This window comes from Lepidochelys olivacea, assembly GCF_965140295.1.
Source record: "Lepidochelys olivacea isolate rLepOli2 genome assembly, chromosome: 12".
NCBI classification, from domain to species: Eukaryota; Metazoa; Chordata; order Testudines; family Cheloniidae; genus Lepidochelys; species Lepidochelys olivacea.
In genome coordinates, this window is record NC_140422.1 from 31,538,783 (window position 1) to 31,554,406 (window position 15,624).

Sequence of the window (15,624 nt, forward strand, 5' to 3'; positions counted from 1 at the left end):
AATGAAATTAATGGTCAGCAGGTTTAAAACAAATAAAAGGAAGTTCTTCTTCACTCAGCTCAGTCAACCTGTGGAACTCCTTGCCTGAGGAGGTTGTGAAGGCTAGGACTATAACAGGGTTTAAAAGAGAACTGGATAAATTCATGGAGGTTAAGTCCATTAATAGCTATTACCCAGGATGGGTAAGGAATGGTGTCCCTAGCCTCTTTTTGTCAGAGGGTGGAGGTGGATGGCAGGAGAGAGATCACTTGATCATTACCTGTTAGGTTCACTCCCTCTGGGGTGCCTGGCATTGACCACTGTCGGTAGACAGAATCCTGGGCTGGATGGCCCAGTATGGCCATTCTTATGTTCTTATGATAAGCATGGTATAAGAACCTGACTAGACGATGTTTCTTGATTAGTAGGGGCAATATATGTAGATGCCCATGCAGTGTGTGCATACAGATAATGTAAGCAAAACTTTATAAATTGCACTGATATCATGTGCACTCTTTCAAATCCAGATCACCACTTTGAATCCAGCAGAGGTTGGCAGTGATCAGAGTTTGGCAACTTAACATGATTTGGTAGTCTCAGCACCTTTCCTATTGTGTCACCAACCTCCACCCCCACTCCTTTGGCACTGTTTTTGGAGGCATGAAAAAGAAATACCTTCTCACCCCAGTCAATCCCTTTAGAACAGATATAGGCTGGGCAGGGTGGTCAGGGGCCTGCAAGACAACCTAGTCCCCATTCCCAGCTCTGCTGCATGACCATGGGCAAATCACTTCACAGCCCTGCTTCCCGTGTCTCATTTAGTTAGACTGTGAGGTCTGTGGGGTAAGGAGAGAGAGAGAGAGAAGTGTGTGTGTAGAGAGACAAGTGCTATGGGGTGCCAATCTGCTGGGACTTAGAGCTTATAATAGTGTGAGCAAACCCATGGGATCACTGATACACTTAAAGTTAAGTGTGTGCCCAGGTGTTTGCAGAACTGGAGCTTATGTTTGTTCTGTGGCAGAGGAGAGAATTTCAGATGTGAAGACTACCAATCTGTCATCTTCATCTAGCACTAAATTCTCTTCATAAAGAGCAGAAAGAAATTGCTGTCTGTGCTTAGGAACTGTACATTGCCCCATATGAATATTTTGAATAGCATGGGAAAGAGAAGCCTTTGTGAAGAGTTGATTTATGAATTTTGTTGTGCACTAAATACTATATCTGAAATTATATAAAGGATATTTTTAGTAATTGTTGGCTATTAAAGCCTCTGAAAAAAGTAGTTTCTCTAGGTACAACTTATTCTGTTTGTGGTTTTAGACACCATTGCCAAAATTTCAATAATATATACGTTATGAACTGCTATAGCTGGCAAGGTGTATCCATGTTGTCCGTTCCAGGGGAGGATTGTGTTGCTGACTCAAAATGAATAGATTCAGAAGTGGAATCCAGCATGGAAAATGGAGGAAGGTCAGGGATAGGGTAATATTTATAGAAGACAGAGCTTTTTAGGATACTACTAGCTTCAGGGTCTAAAGCACTCATTTGAGCCTCCTCACTCAGAGCGCCTCTTGGTGTTCAAAAAAAAAAAAAAAAAGGGTGAACCTTTTCATAAGCCATTCTACCACAGAACATCTTACCCAAAATAAGTAACATGCAAAAGGGTGTTCCAGCCCAGCTGAGACCCATACTTGCTATAAAACATGACACACTTTTGGCAGCGAGCTCTGCAGCTACAGTACTTGGTCACTTTTACTTGGAACTGGGCGCTATAATCCTAGCTATTAATCATGGGCTTAGGAAACTAAATGTTAGGAATTGGATGAGTTTGACTGGCAAGGGGATATAGAGGATGGATGACTGTGAGATAGGGGAAAGAGGGTGTGGTACTAAATGTGGCACAAAGATATCCAGGATTAAAGAATTCCCATCTGCAATGAAAGCACAAATAAATGATGAAAACCAAAGCACTGGAGGATAGGTATAGGTTTGGGGAAAGCACAAGTGCTAGTGTGACTAACAGAATGGGAAAACTATTCACAGGGATAGTGAGATCCTCAGAGCATCCCAATTCCAGATGGCAAAGAGTTTACTGATATTGGATAGTGAATTTCAGCTGGCCTGACCAGTTCAGTGTACCCCGATTCACTAAGTCATAAGCTGTGTCTAATAGGTGTTGTACAAGGCATAATTGGAAAACCAACAACAGTGATCGCTAATATTCTTGCAAGGTGGATGTATGGTAAATGCCCAAAAGACTGTACAAAGGTGAAGGAAACATTGAACTAAAATTTATTTGAACCAGAGAAGTCTGGGGAAGTAAACAGGTTTTCTCCAGACAGAGAAAAGGCTGATTCCTCCATATAGGTGCACTCACTGACAATCCTAGTCAAGTGGCCATTCATTGGCATATCAGAGGCTGCAGAGACAGATCAATTTGTATAGTAGAAATCACTGGTGGGGAGGCAACCAGCATGGGACCTTCTTCACCAGACTCCCTCGTACCTTTCCTCACTGGACTATAAAAGTGAGGGACAAAGACACCCAAGTTATCTTTCAACTAAGATGATAAAGGAAACAAGCACTCTGTATTTTGTGGGAGATCCCGGTCAAGGAGGTTTGGTAAGAACCTTACCATGAACTAAGACTGTAGCTTTGTTAAGTGTTAGTCACTAGAAAGTGTTTTTCACTTTTGTTTGTGACCATTTCTGACTTTATCCTGTATACCTGAACTCACTTAAAATCTCACTTTTTGATTAAATAAACTTGTTTTACTTCTATTCTAAACCAGCCTAGTGCTGTGTTTGATCTGAAGTAATTATTAACTCCATTAACAGGCTACTGTGCTTTTATCTCTTTAAAGGATCAATGGACCAGATTGCTCCTCTGAATGTTCCAGGAGAGAGCTGGACATTTCAGGGCAGATGGTTTGGGGGAAATTCAGGACTGGGGATGTGTTGCGGTCACATGGCTAATAGCAACCAAGGCTGGTGGAGACCAAAGTGTGACTGTGGTATAACAAACAGGCTGCTGGAGTCAGAATTGCTGAACCAGGGCTGCTCAATACACGCACACTCAGTGCATGCTTGTCGGCTGGCTGGGAGCATCCAGACAGGAAGTTACAGCAACAGAGCACTTTAAGGCTCTCAGGATTATAGAACAAGTGGTGACGCAGCCTCTCACTGGTCTGGATTGCACCCCAAAACATGACAGAGTGCCTGCCTAGTTCAGTGGTATAAATTTAATAGTAACTGCAAGCTATTCTCATTATATTGCGTTCAGTGGCTCTAAGTCCGGTCCCCTGTCAGAAGCTGTTGACACCACAGATGTCATCCAGCCAGTTGGTAATCGCATTAGCACAGCCAAAGACTGAATGAACATGAAAGCAGAACCATCTTCTATATGACAGAGCCATTCTTTCACCCCTAGTAGGGGAAGGGAGGAAAAGACGTGCCACGAAGTGAGAAATCTGGGAAGACTGCATCTGTTTTGTGGATTAAAGAGAGGACTTCATTCTCCAGGCTTCTCCGTCTGGTAATGTCTATGATGTGAAAATTAAAATAGTCCAAAAATACCGAAGGGGGAATACAGCAAGATATATCATATGTAAGGCAGCAATGGGTTAGAACCCACAGAGCAAGTATTTTTCTCATGCTCTCAAAGAGTAATGCAGTGGGTAACTGATGTAAAATACATGCATATCAATGCTACTTTTGTGTTCTGTGCCCTTCAGAATGCTGGAATTTTTAATGGAACATCAACATTTCAAAGAATGGCAAAGAATCTCATCACCCTACAGATCAGCATGGGAAGGAGATAAAACATACACACAATATTGTTTCCACAGGGAGCTTCTCCAAAGAATCCCTATTGATATCAGTTTGTTACACACAACACCGTACAAGTTACAGATAGTAAGACAACATCAAAGAGCAACTCTCCTAGGAATTGCTCCATCTCCTGTTGATGTCAATGGCAAAACTCTCATTGACTTTTGTGAGAGCAGAATCGGGTCCTGATCTCTGTACCTTTTCTCATACGTCTTTGGGCCTAATTCTGATTAGGCACCCATGTAAAATGAGGTGCAGCTTCACTTAAGCCAATGGAGTTACAATGATCTGAGATCAGAATCAGGCCCAATGGGTTGTTCTACCTCTGCCCTTCTCACTTCTGTGCCCACATGCACACTTTGGCTCTCAGAACTGAATTGACTCATGTGTAGACTGACTGTTCCTGTAGCGGAAGAAAGTGATAATTGTTTTTAAGAGGTTCTAAATTTAAAGGAACAGACACCAAGCCTCAGACATATTGGGTAATACAATTACTCTTCTATGCCTCCTGGTCATTACAATATTCTGGAGAAGGCACAGTCTGCTTTTTAAGTCTTGAGACATAATGATCCTGTTATATAAATTTACCAGGTACAAATATATTCTTCTTTTTAACTAACCTAACCTGTTGTTATACCAAGCCATGTTTTAATGATAGTCCATTCACAATTGCACATTCACACACAGCACACAATTAAAATACAATGTGGCAGCATGGTCTAGAACCTATTACTTCTCAGAAGTTTCTACACATCTGAATTGTGCATATTTTTAATCAGAGTCTCTCTCCCTCAATGAATCCAATTTGAAATGCGTGACTCCACTTTGTAAACCACTACTCAGGTTGTCTTGCATTACAGTTTAAAGAACACAGCCTCTTTATTTTTCACCAGATCAAGCACCTGCTATCCATTTGAATGGTATCTGATAGAAATATTTGTGCAGGAAGGACAAGAATCAATTATTCATGAGAACTAGACAATGAACTGCATAAACACAGTTCATGAACCTGAATACTTTACAACCTGGCTTATCCGCCATACACTTATAAGGGCACTTGCATCTTTTAAACAACTGACATATTTATGGCACAAAAGACAAACAAATGAGGAAGCAAATGTTTTTTGTTAAAGAAAACGTGAAATGTTTTGGATTGGATGGAATTTCTTTTCTTTTGCTCTATATAAGTGGTAACATTTAACTATTTTCTTTGATTTAACTAAACATCTCATAAGACTCTTTTCCATGAGATTTCCAGCCCAGATTCTACTGAAGGAAGAAATTTGGGTAATTCAGATGATCAAAATATATGTAACTTTTGGATGCTTAACGCTGAGCGTATGGGAGTTTGGATTCTTAATCTTTCTTGGCAGCTTATTTGAACAAAACATTTTGAGGTTCTTCCGCCCTTAGTCCCTTTGCATGTGTGTTCTTTTCCTGGCAAGCTCTTCATCTCTATGTTTCAAATGCAATTTAATTAAGCACAGCCAGCTTTTCAAAGGTGGTTGGGTTGAGCATATGCCAGCAGGAACCCTGCAGTCTGTTACTTCATTTGAGCCTTGTAGTGCTACTACTGAGGACTTCTGATGAAGAAGTGCCTGATGTTCAAGCTGTATAAAAACATAGTCCTGATGTCAGAATGGAATGGTCAGAACACCACAGAAGCTTGGGCCCCAAGAAAATCAAATACTGCTAATATTACATCTATTAATGTCCTGCTGCACTCAGAGCAGAGATGTGAATGCCACTGTCATGTTTAATACATCATTATGCATAGTCTCATTATACTAGGAGAGTGATTAAAATATGTGACAATCAAAAATGTCAGTATCTGTATTTAAAATCCCAGGATTGGCCAGTCCTTGAACTAATACAAGTTGAAATACAATTTGAATTAAAATCAAGCCTCCAATTGACTTTCAAGGCAACCATTAATATTTATTTGTTTTTATGGGGAATGATACCGGCAATTAATTTCTTTCACACCTTCAGTGTGTGGGTTATAAAAACCTGTAATGTAACATGGCATGCCAAATGAACATCATCTGAGACTATTTCTTTTATCTCAAATGACTGACATGTAATGATCTTAACAGAAAAATTGTGGAATGATAGACGAAGTGAGCGCTACTATGGGAAGATCTGCTGTAGTAACAGTGCACAAGGAACACACACAAAGTAAAAAAGATTCTATTGTGTTACATTTTATGCTGGGGAAAAATATTTATTACCCTGGATTTAGTAGCTGTTGCTTTAAAAAGAATAGGAATGTTATGGGTTCCCTCTTCCGCTGTATCTCTTTTATAAATTATAGCAGTAATTTATAAATAAAACATAAGGACTCAGTTCAATAAGACACACGTCTGGATTTTGGCACTGCAGAGGTCTGCACCAGGCCACCAAAGCCGTATAACATTGATTTTCTTTGGTGTCTTTCACAGCCTCTTGCCAGCTTCTCATTGCAGAGGGCAGACATGCCTTTTATTATATCAGCCCCTTTACCATTAAATTACAATCAAATGCCTTTCTTTAATGATTGTCAGTTGATGACAGACTGAGACTCCACCCATTTCCTGCTATTGGTGTGCCAGTTTTCTCCACTCTTTCCTTGTTCTCTTTGTGGGCGGAGATTGAGGCCACTAAGCTTTCACATCATGGATTGGGGTGTGTGTGTGTAGTTCTAGGGGTTGGTTTTACTTGCTGTCCAGAGTAAAATAAGCCTGACATGCACCCCAACCACCTTCTAGTGCAGGAACTGTGAGGAGAGTGTCCCATTTCATACTCATAGAGGTGAAAGTCCCAGGAGCAGTCTCAGTCCTACAACTTTCTTGAGGATGGAAAACTACCCAAACCTCTTGAGTTTGAAAAATTCAGTGGCAATAGTATTCTTAGTAAATCCTGTAGTATTTCTTCATTTCCACTTCTGGTCCAGGCTAGTGAAGCATGATCACAGTGGTTAGAGCATAAAGCCAAAAGTCAGGAGTTCTATTCATGGCTCTGATATTGACTCCGATACGGACTTGCTGAATAACCTTGAGCAAATTATTTAAATTAAATTGTTCAAAAGTATTCATGAATTTTGGGAGCTAAAGTTTTTGGGTGCCCAACTTGAGATACCTTGGCCTTGATTTTCAGAGGTTCTGAGTATCCACCAAGGCAAATATAGTCAATGGGAGATGCTGGTGCTCAATATAGCACAGTGAGCAGCCCATATATCGTGATGGTTTATTCTGGACCAAGACTTAAGCAGACCTTGTGCAGCATGAGCTGCGTACCTCATTCAGGGAGCTAGAGTCCATTTGTGTCAAGAATCCTAATATAGATCCCCGTTGGGAAGGTACATTTGGCACCTGTGAAAATTAGGTCACAGGAGGCTCAATTTGGACACTCAAGATTATTGGATATACCTCAGTTTATCTGCAAAAAGGAGTGGATTCATATTTCACAAAGGTGTTGTGAGTCTTAATTATTGTCTGCCAAAGTGCCCTGTAATCCTCGGGTGAAAGCTGTTGTAGAACTACAAAATATTATTGTCATTACTTTGCTGAACCTTCACAAAAGATTTAGTTAAGGTTTACTTCTTGCAATGGGCAAATATTGTTCCAAAAGAATTTGAACCTCACTAATATGCCCATGTATACAGGGTTTCTTAAATCACTTTTGTTAATAAATATTTCTCAATTTTCAGACTTTTGTGTAGGTTTTGCCACTTAAATGAAGGGCATACGTATTTAGTTGAAAAAAAAAAAAAAGAGTCCCCACGAGTTTTATAATGTATTTGTTTGTTCTGTGACATATCCACTGAAAAATCTAATCATGATTGGCTCATTCAAAAAAATGACACTTAAGAATGTAAAACAAGTTGGGTAAGAACCCTGCACTAAGTCATAGCTCCCACCAAAATCTATTCTGTTTTCAGATATGACAGGTCAATGATAATGTGCACAGAGATCGAGGAACGTAATGGAATTTGCATTGAATTGTATGCGTCTTGACTGACAATATCTTAAACCTGACAAGGTGGGTGAGGTAATATCTTTTATTGGACCAACTTCTTAAAGTGGTCAGAAGAAAAACAGGATTCAGACTCCCTTTCTATTGTGTTTTAGTCCACAAAATATTTTCTGTTGGAGTGGCTGCAGGCATTATTTTGAATGTTCATTCATTTTCTCTGCGCAGGTGCATTACCCAATGTTTGTTTTTCCTTGTGCATTGTGGAGTTCAGTTTTTGATGTTCGTACTCCAAAATTAGAATTCTGTACCTCCCAAAATCAACTCAACATTGGGGCTTTTTTGTTCTTAAGGAACATGTATACAAAGTTTAAATATTAAACTCTAGATTTGAAATCCTGGGTCTCTTATTTATATACATGGAGAAAGAGATTTGGTCTTCTGCAGAGCTTCCAGACAAGTTTGCTCATGCTACCATGCCTGTGACCTTAACCTTGGTGAGAAGTATTCATGTCTAGGGGCAAAAGATAATTCAGACACCATAAGAATTGTGTTAGCTCTTCCCAGAGCCCATAACCCTGAGCAAAATGCCTGAAAATTAATGCTAAATTGATGCTATTACTCCTCAAATAAAAAACAAAACAAGAATACTGTTACAGTTCAGTGTTTAAGTTTGAGGGAAATATGTTTGGGGGTGGGGTGAGGGGAGAAGGGAATGAAAAAAATCAAATCAACCATGTCTTAAAATGCATGGTGAATATGTCCCTAGCCTTATGTCCTTTATGGAAATTGTGCTTATTCAACAGATAACTCAGCAATGCAGTCAATACCTGGCAAATTTGATACTTCCAAAGGCACTAAAGGGGAATGTCAACCAACACTGATGAGCAGCTTTGAACCCAAGGCCTTTCAGATGCAGCTTGTCAGGTTAACAGGCTTTTCCTCCTCTGTTAAAAAGAGGCTTTTGATAGACTGGATTTCTGTGAGTAAAATAAACTCACTCTCCAGTGGGCACATGCCTTAAAGGGATAGGATTGTCACCCATTCTCAATGTGTACTATGTCACTGAAGTACATTTGTGCTGCATGTGGTATTTCTGGGAGGAAAAATAAAACAAACCAGTAAAATATCTCCTGGGTGGGTGAGTGGGTTGTTAAGTGGGAAAGCTTGCAGACCCATTTTGCAAGGCGACAAAAAGAATCTGCTGCTGAAAACCTGCTTTCATCTTTATCTAGCACAGAAATGCTGGTTAACTGTTACTGTTCTACAAGAAAGGGAATGTTTTACGGCATTGAAATGTTAGCAGGAAACAACTAAGTTAGAGCGCTCTCACCCAGTAGATCATGGGGAATTCCTTTATTTACCGTACACAGTAAATGGCAAACAGAAGTGCTCTAGTGGTCAGTCAGATACATTAACTTGATGACTGAAGTTACGCATCCATTTTTTCAGCCTAACAAACCTTTTAAACAAACAGAACCACCAACAAAGCAAAATGTACTTAAGTTAATAGGAACCTTAATTTCACTAAACAAGGTAAGACCACATAAGCTCTGTAGACAGAGAGAGTTTGGTCTCTATTCTTTGGGGCTGACTATAGGCCAGATTCTCAACTTGCATAAATCAATGTCGTTTTAATGAAGTGAACAGAGAAAAACTGATTTACATTCTGTCCCTCAGGATTGAGGATGTGTCCCTAAAGGTCCAGCTAATGTGTTGTCCACCTACCATAGTCATTATCTAATGCTTCAGAAGGTGAGAATCACCCTGAAATGCATTTGCCCATCTGTGTACTGGAGAAAAGAGGCCATTCCTTCTTGACCATTATAGGCACTGAGTTCACAGCGTTTGATTACCCTTATTTTCTTACCTTGTTGTTCGTTTCCATAGCTACAAATGTTATTTGTGGCCGTAACTTATCCAGTCTCTCATTTATCCCCAGAGCCCATAAATATCTATTTTTAAATTTTAAATATAATTTCTGGGGCTTCTGTTAAGGTTTTTAAGCATATGTACAATATTTCCATCATGTTGTAAAATTGGGAGTATTTACAATTTTTGGAAGTAATGAGGATCCAAAGAAAGCTAAGACTATGCAATTTTCGAAAGTGGAATATAGCCAAGACCAGCTAAAGGCTGCATGGAAACCCATGGAATGTATTCTTTAGCAACTTTGTTGTTTGTGTTGAGATAGCTGGTAAGGTCTTTTGGGAAAACATACCGCATATCCCTTTAAAGTCCAACTAAAATATCATCTGTCCTATTCTCAATACAGCAGCCTTACTGAGATAAATAACTCAAGAAAAAAAAATCTTCCCCAGTAAATCATGCTAACCAAACATGGGTTTTGCCAAATTCCCTATCCTCTGCTCCAACCAGTGAGATGCTGTTTTACCCAACAGGGAGTCAGATTATATGACAAATTTAGGACATTAAAATTAGGACAACATATCTGTGGTTCTCTCAGAAATCAAGCAGTTCTTATTTTCTTAAATCTCTTTTTCTTGGCACCAGGGGACTTTGGGCCACAGCTAAATAGCTTATGAACTCATTTCCTAAAATTTTAGTCTCCCGAAAGCTTTCTTTCTCTGGATTATTTTTAATTCAGTCAATTTGTAACACATATTCAGGCCATATCCTCCACAATATTTTATGATAAATCCCATTCAATTTCACATGTATGGTTGCAAGCTTTATTGCTTAACAAACATTCCATCTACTCTCCCATAATTTATATCTGAATGGGTTTATTATAGACATAGCATTTCATTCATGGTGCAGTTAATTCTGTAGCATGCGGCCTGTTTTCTGTATGGTTGCTCTACCATTATGTGCTTTCAGTACAATTGAATTTTTTCCTTGGGAGTTTTATAAAATGGTTTATGAATATGTAATACAAATTGTATTAACAAGGCAAATGTACTTTTATTTCTTTTATGACCATTTCCAGTCATAAGAGAACAAGCATGTCTCACTCAATTCCTACACATCTATTAAATAGAGCTATCCATACATTACTGCTTTCAAGGGATAGTGCTATCACTTTAAAAACAAACAAATACTTGTTATAATGCTAGTTGATGTTGCAGGCTGCTCCAGAGTGTGTGGGGGGGAGGGGGGGAAGAGGAGGCTATGTTAACAACCCTTCTATTGGTAGGCTTTTCACCCTTTAATCAGGTAACAGAATCATTAACAAACATTACTGAGGGCTGTCTTTTTAAGATGCTTGCCCAGACAGTCTATAAACTTGTTATGATTAGTTATTTGTATTGCAGTAATGCCTAGACATGGCAGCCACACTGTGCCAATGTACACACACATAACAGAAAGATGATCCCAGCCCCAGAGAGCTTACAATCTAACTGTAAGATGAGAAACAATGGGTGGATACAAGTAATGGACAGGGTGGAGCAGAGACAGGGATGAAAGTAACTTAAAGGACTTACCAGTACGCCAGAGTCCTGAGCGTGGGCGTGGCCTCAACCAGAAGAGGTGGGGCCTTTAAAGACTGAAAGGCTCAGGGGTGATTTAAAGGGCCCAGGGCTCCAGCCACTGCTACCGCAGCAGAACTCCGGGCCCTTTAAATCACTGCCCAAGCCCCGGGGCAGCGGCGCCCGAGCCCCTGGGTAGCAGCGCCCGAGCTACAGCGGTGATTTAAAAGGGCCCGGGGCTCCGGCAGCAGGGCTCAGGAGGCAAATTTAAAGGGCTCAGTGCTCCAGCCGCTGCAGGGAGCCCTTGGCCCTTTAAATCGCCAGCCTGGGGAAGCTGGTCTGGTCCGGCATGGCACAGTGTACCGGCTCTTGCCGGTATACCGTACCTTACCATACCAGCTTACTTTCACCTCTGAGCACAGAATAATAGCAAGAAGTTTAATGGGCTGGGATGCTGCTCACCCACTGCCTTGCAATTGTTAAGCAATTTGTAGGTATCATGGCAAAGGTGGGGTTTAATGAGAGATTTGAAGAGGATAATGGCCTTGAGGATATTTACAGGGAGCTCCTCTTATGCATAAGGGCTAGCATGGGAGAAAGCAAGACGATGTTTGCTAGAAAATTTCATTAGTAGGCAATGAAGGCTGACATCATTGCCAGTGAAGATGAGGGTCAGTTGGTCTCTAGTACTACAACAGATGTTAAGCAGGGTGTGGCAAAGCCATGAGCTCACTTAGCTCACTGTGTATACCAAGGCTTTATTTTTTTTTTAATAAAGCTTTTGTAAAAATACCCAGGGGAACAGAAACTCAGCTAATGTAAATTGTCTGCTTTCCATTGACTTTGACTGAGCTATGATGAATTATACAAGCCGAGGAACTGGGCTCCAGAGAGTAGGATGGGCCTATTATTAAATATATGAATAGTACGTGCTGGGATTAATGCCACTGGATCTGCATAACTGCAGAGAGTGGAGCAATGGTTCATGGGCTCTATTTTACCTAAGCTCACCTATACTTTGTATAAACAAATTTTGTACTTAGAAGCTAAGGTAGGCGTTTCTTTTCGGCAGCTGAGAACACCGGCACATTGTACAAGTGCAAGTACAAGCTTTAATTTCTATATACGGGGTAATTTTGATCTTTTGGTTCACCACAGTTACCTTTCTAAGCCTCCAATGTGGATTCTCTAACGCACTTTACCTCAGGCATGTTCTCAATCTTCTGATCTGGCTCTGGATTAAGAACGCAAACCCGAAAAACACCTTGCTCCCATTCCACACCTTTGACTGCTGGTTACAAGAAAAAAACTCTCTGGAATGAGACTTTGTCTCTCTCATGGACTGGCCTGGACTAAATGACTTTCCATTAGCTCTTCCTTACAGAGCGAGAGATTAGTTTCTCAGTAATGGCAATGGTTGGCCAGAGCATGAGGATGGCAGTAAGCAGTCTGGGATTGGCAGACTAAAAGGAGGAAATAGAAGATTTTGAATATATTTCTGCTATGGTCTCCATCCAGATCCAGAGCAGATATTTGCTGTGTGGTTTCAGAATGTTACCAAATCTGCCTATGTCTTGGTACCATCACTAAATAAGTAATTCCTACCCTAACCTCTAAAATTATATGTGAAGGAAAAAAAGAGAAATCAGTGGTCATATTTTGCAATAAATATTGCAGATACAGGGCCAGATTCTGCTCTGAGGTACACCAGCATAATTTGGAGTAGATCCACTGAAGTTATTCTAGATTTACAGCTGTAATCTAGAGCAGAATTTGACCTATATACATTTTCATATAACATACTTTATGGAAAAACAACAACAGCAGTGAATTTCAGAAACAACGCCCCCAGCCTCTCCAAAGTCATCATCAGAAGCAAGCTCCTCATAGATCAGGACACACCAACTCAAAGCAGCACCAGACTCTGCCAAAACAAGATATGCAAAACCTATAGACATGTCTCCACTGATACAATGATCAACAGACCTCACAAGTAGGGCGACCAGGTGTCCGGTTTTTGACCGGAACACCCGTTCAAAAAGGAATCTTGGGAGTTACAGTCAGCACCACCAACTGGGCCATTAAAAGTCTGGTCAGCGGTGCTGCGGAGCTAAGGCAGGCTAGTCTCTAGCTGTCCTGGCACTGTGCCCCAGAAGCGGCCAGCAGGTCCAGCTCCTAGGCAGGGGGCCCACTGGTTGAGAGCAGCACCCTGAACTCCTCATTTCTGGCCCCACCCCGGTGCTCACACCCCCAGTTAGAGCCCTCACCCCTTCCTGCACCTGAACCCCCTGCCCCAACCCAGTGAAAGTGAGTGAGTGTGGGGGAGAGCAAGTCACAGAGGGAGGGGGAAATGTAGTGAGTGGGGGATGGGGCCGGGCTAGGTTGTTTGGTTTTGTGATATTAGAAAGTTGGCAACCCTACTCACAAAAGGCACCTTTCAAGATCCATGGGACCTACGCATGCTTATCACAACATGTGTTGTACCTCATCCAGTGCAATAAATGCCCCAACAACAACTATGAGTGAGACCAGACAATAACAATGCTCTCGAATGAACTCACACAGGAAAATGATAAAAGACAAAAAATACCCACGTCACCTGTTGGTGAACACTTCACAAAGCGATCACTCTATATCTGATCTGTCAGTCCTTATCCTCAAAGGAAACCTGCACAATCCCTTCAAAAGACGAGCCTCGGTGCTTAAATTCATATCTGCTTGACACTAAAAATCATGGACTGAATAGACACCAGATTTATGAAAACAATCTATAACTCACTAACAACTGCCCCCCTCTAGTTGCCTTTTTCTTTCTCTCCTTTCCTTTCCTCACCTTTGTGACTGGAGGGGTGTTAACAGGCCACTTCACCTTGAATGGTCCCTTGAAATGTGTGTTAAGGACTTATACTAAACAATCTGTTCCATCTTGTATTTAGCTGTGATACCAGAGTATGTTTCCCAGACCTGAAAAGGAGCTCTGTGGTAAGCTCAAAAGCTTGTCTCTCTTATCAACAGAAGTTGTTCCAATAAAAGATATTACCTCACCCTTGTCTCTCAGACTTTGAATAGGTAAAGTTTTCTCTGATTCAGCTTAGGTAGGTTCTTATGCCTGTGGCCTTCACCATGGTATTTGAGCATTCTAGATAAATATATTTTCTTATTATTTTAACAATTAAATAATAAATGTGAGGGCTAATTCTGTGATTTCTCCCCATTTTTCTCCCATCTGTAACTTCCCCCTCCCTTTTATCTTTCTTGAAAACGGTATTTCCCTAAGTCACCACAATGATAATTGGGGGTGGGAGGAGGGGAGAACCACCACCTCTTGCAGAAATGGCTCCACCCTATCTCCAGCTTACATTAACGTCACTACAGATTTTGAGCCAGCACTACAGAATGCTGCAGTGATTTTGACAGGAGAAGACCACAGCTCTTATTGATCAATCATCAGCTGAAGCTTCATGAGGCGACCAAACTTCAGGGGAAAGGATGGTTTATAGATTGCAGCAATTGGCAGTGCAAAAGGCAAAATGAAGCTACTTCTCATCAGAACACAGCGACGAGGCTTATTAAAACTCAGAGCCCTCTCATAAGCTTAAACAACAAGGGGAACCGATACATTCGCCTTTAATATGTCTTATTGTACTATTATTTTATTACTACTTGCAGTCATAGCATCATTCCACCTAAGGTAGTTTTATGGCCTCCAATACTGGAGGATTTCACCATCTTAATATAATTGATCTTTACAAAATCCGTGAGGTAGGGCAGTGCTATTAACCCCAGTCCTACAGATGGGCCAGTGAGGCACAGAGAGACAAAATGACTTGCACAAGGTCACACAGGAAGGCTGTATCAAAACAGGGAATTCAACCCAGATCTCTGGAGTCCCCACCCAGCACCTTTCCCACCAGACCATTCTTCTTCTCCCCTCATCTTTCTTTCTGTTAGTTTTAGAGATGTGTGAGGACAAGCACCACGTACTAAATCGTTTGCAGTTAATGACAACATGCAAATAAAGAACATGGGCTGGAAAACTACATAAAAGATGCAAGAGTGAGTGAGTGACAAAACTGTGTGTGTATTTATGTTTCCTGTTTCAGTATGTTTCTCTATAGTGCATTGATGAGTCATCATCAAAAGAGCTAATACTTCCCTGCTGGAAGGCTAGGGTTCATAGGCCTCCTGGAAGAGATGTTTTTAGGGCAAACTAGGTCAAGAAATGGTTCCTAGAGTAGAGGGCAGCCCAGAAGTAAGCCCAGAAGTGGAAATGGAAAGACAGGGAGGAGGCAGTTAACCATAGTGAAGGGAAAATGGGGTGTGAAAGCTAGGGTGACCAGATAGCAAGCATTAAAAAAAAAAATCAGGATGGGGGTGGGGGGGGTAATAGGTGCCTATATAAGATAAAGCCCCAAATATCAGGACTGTCCCTA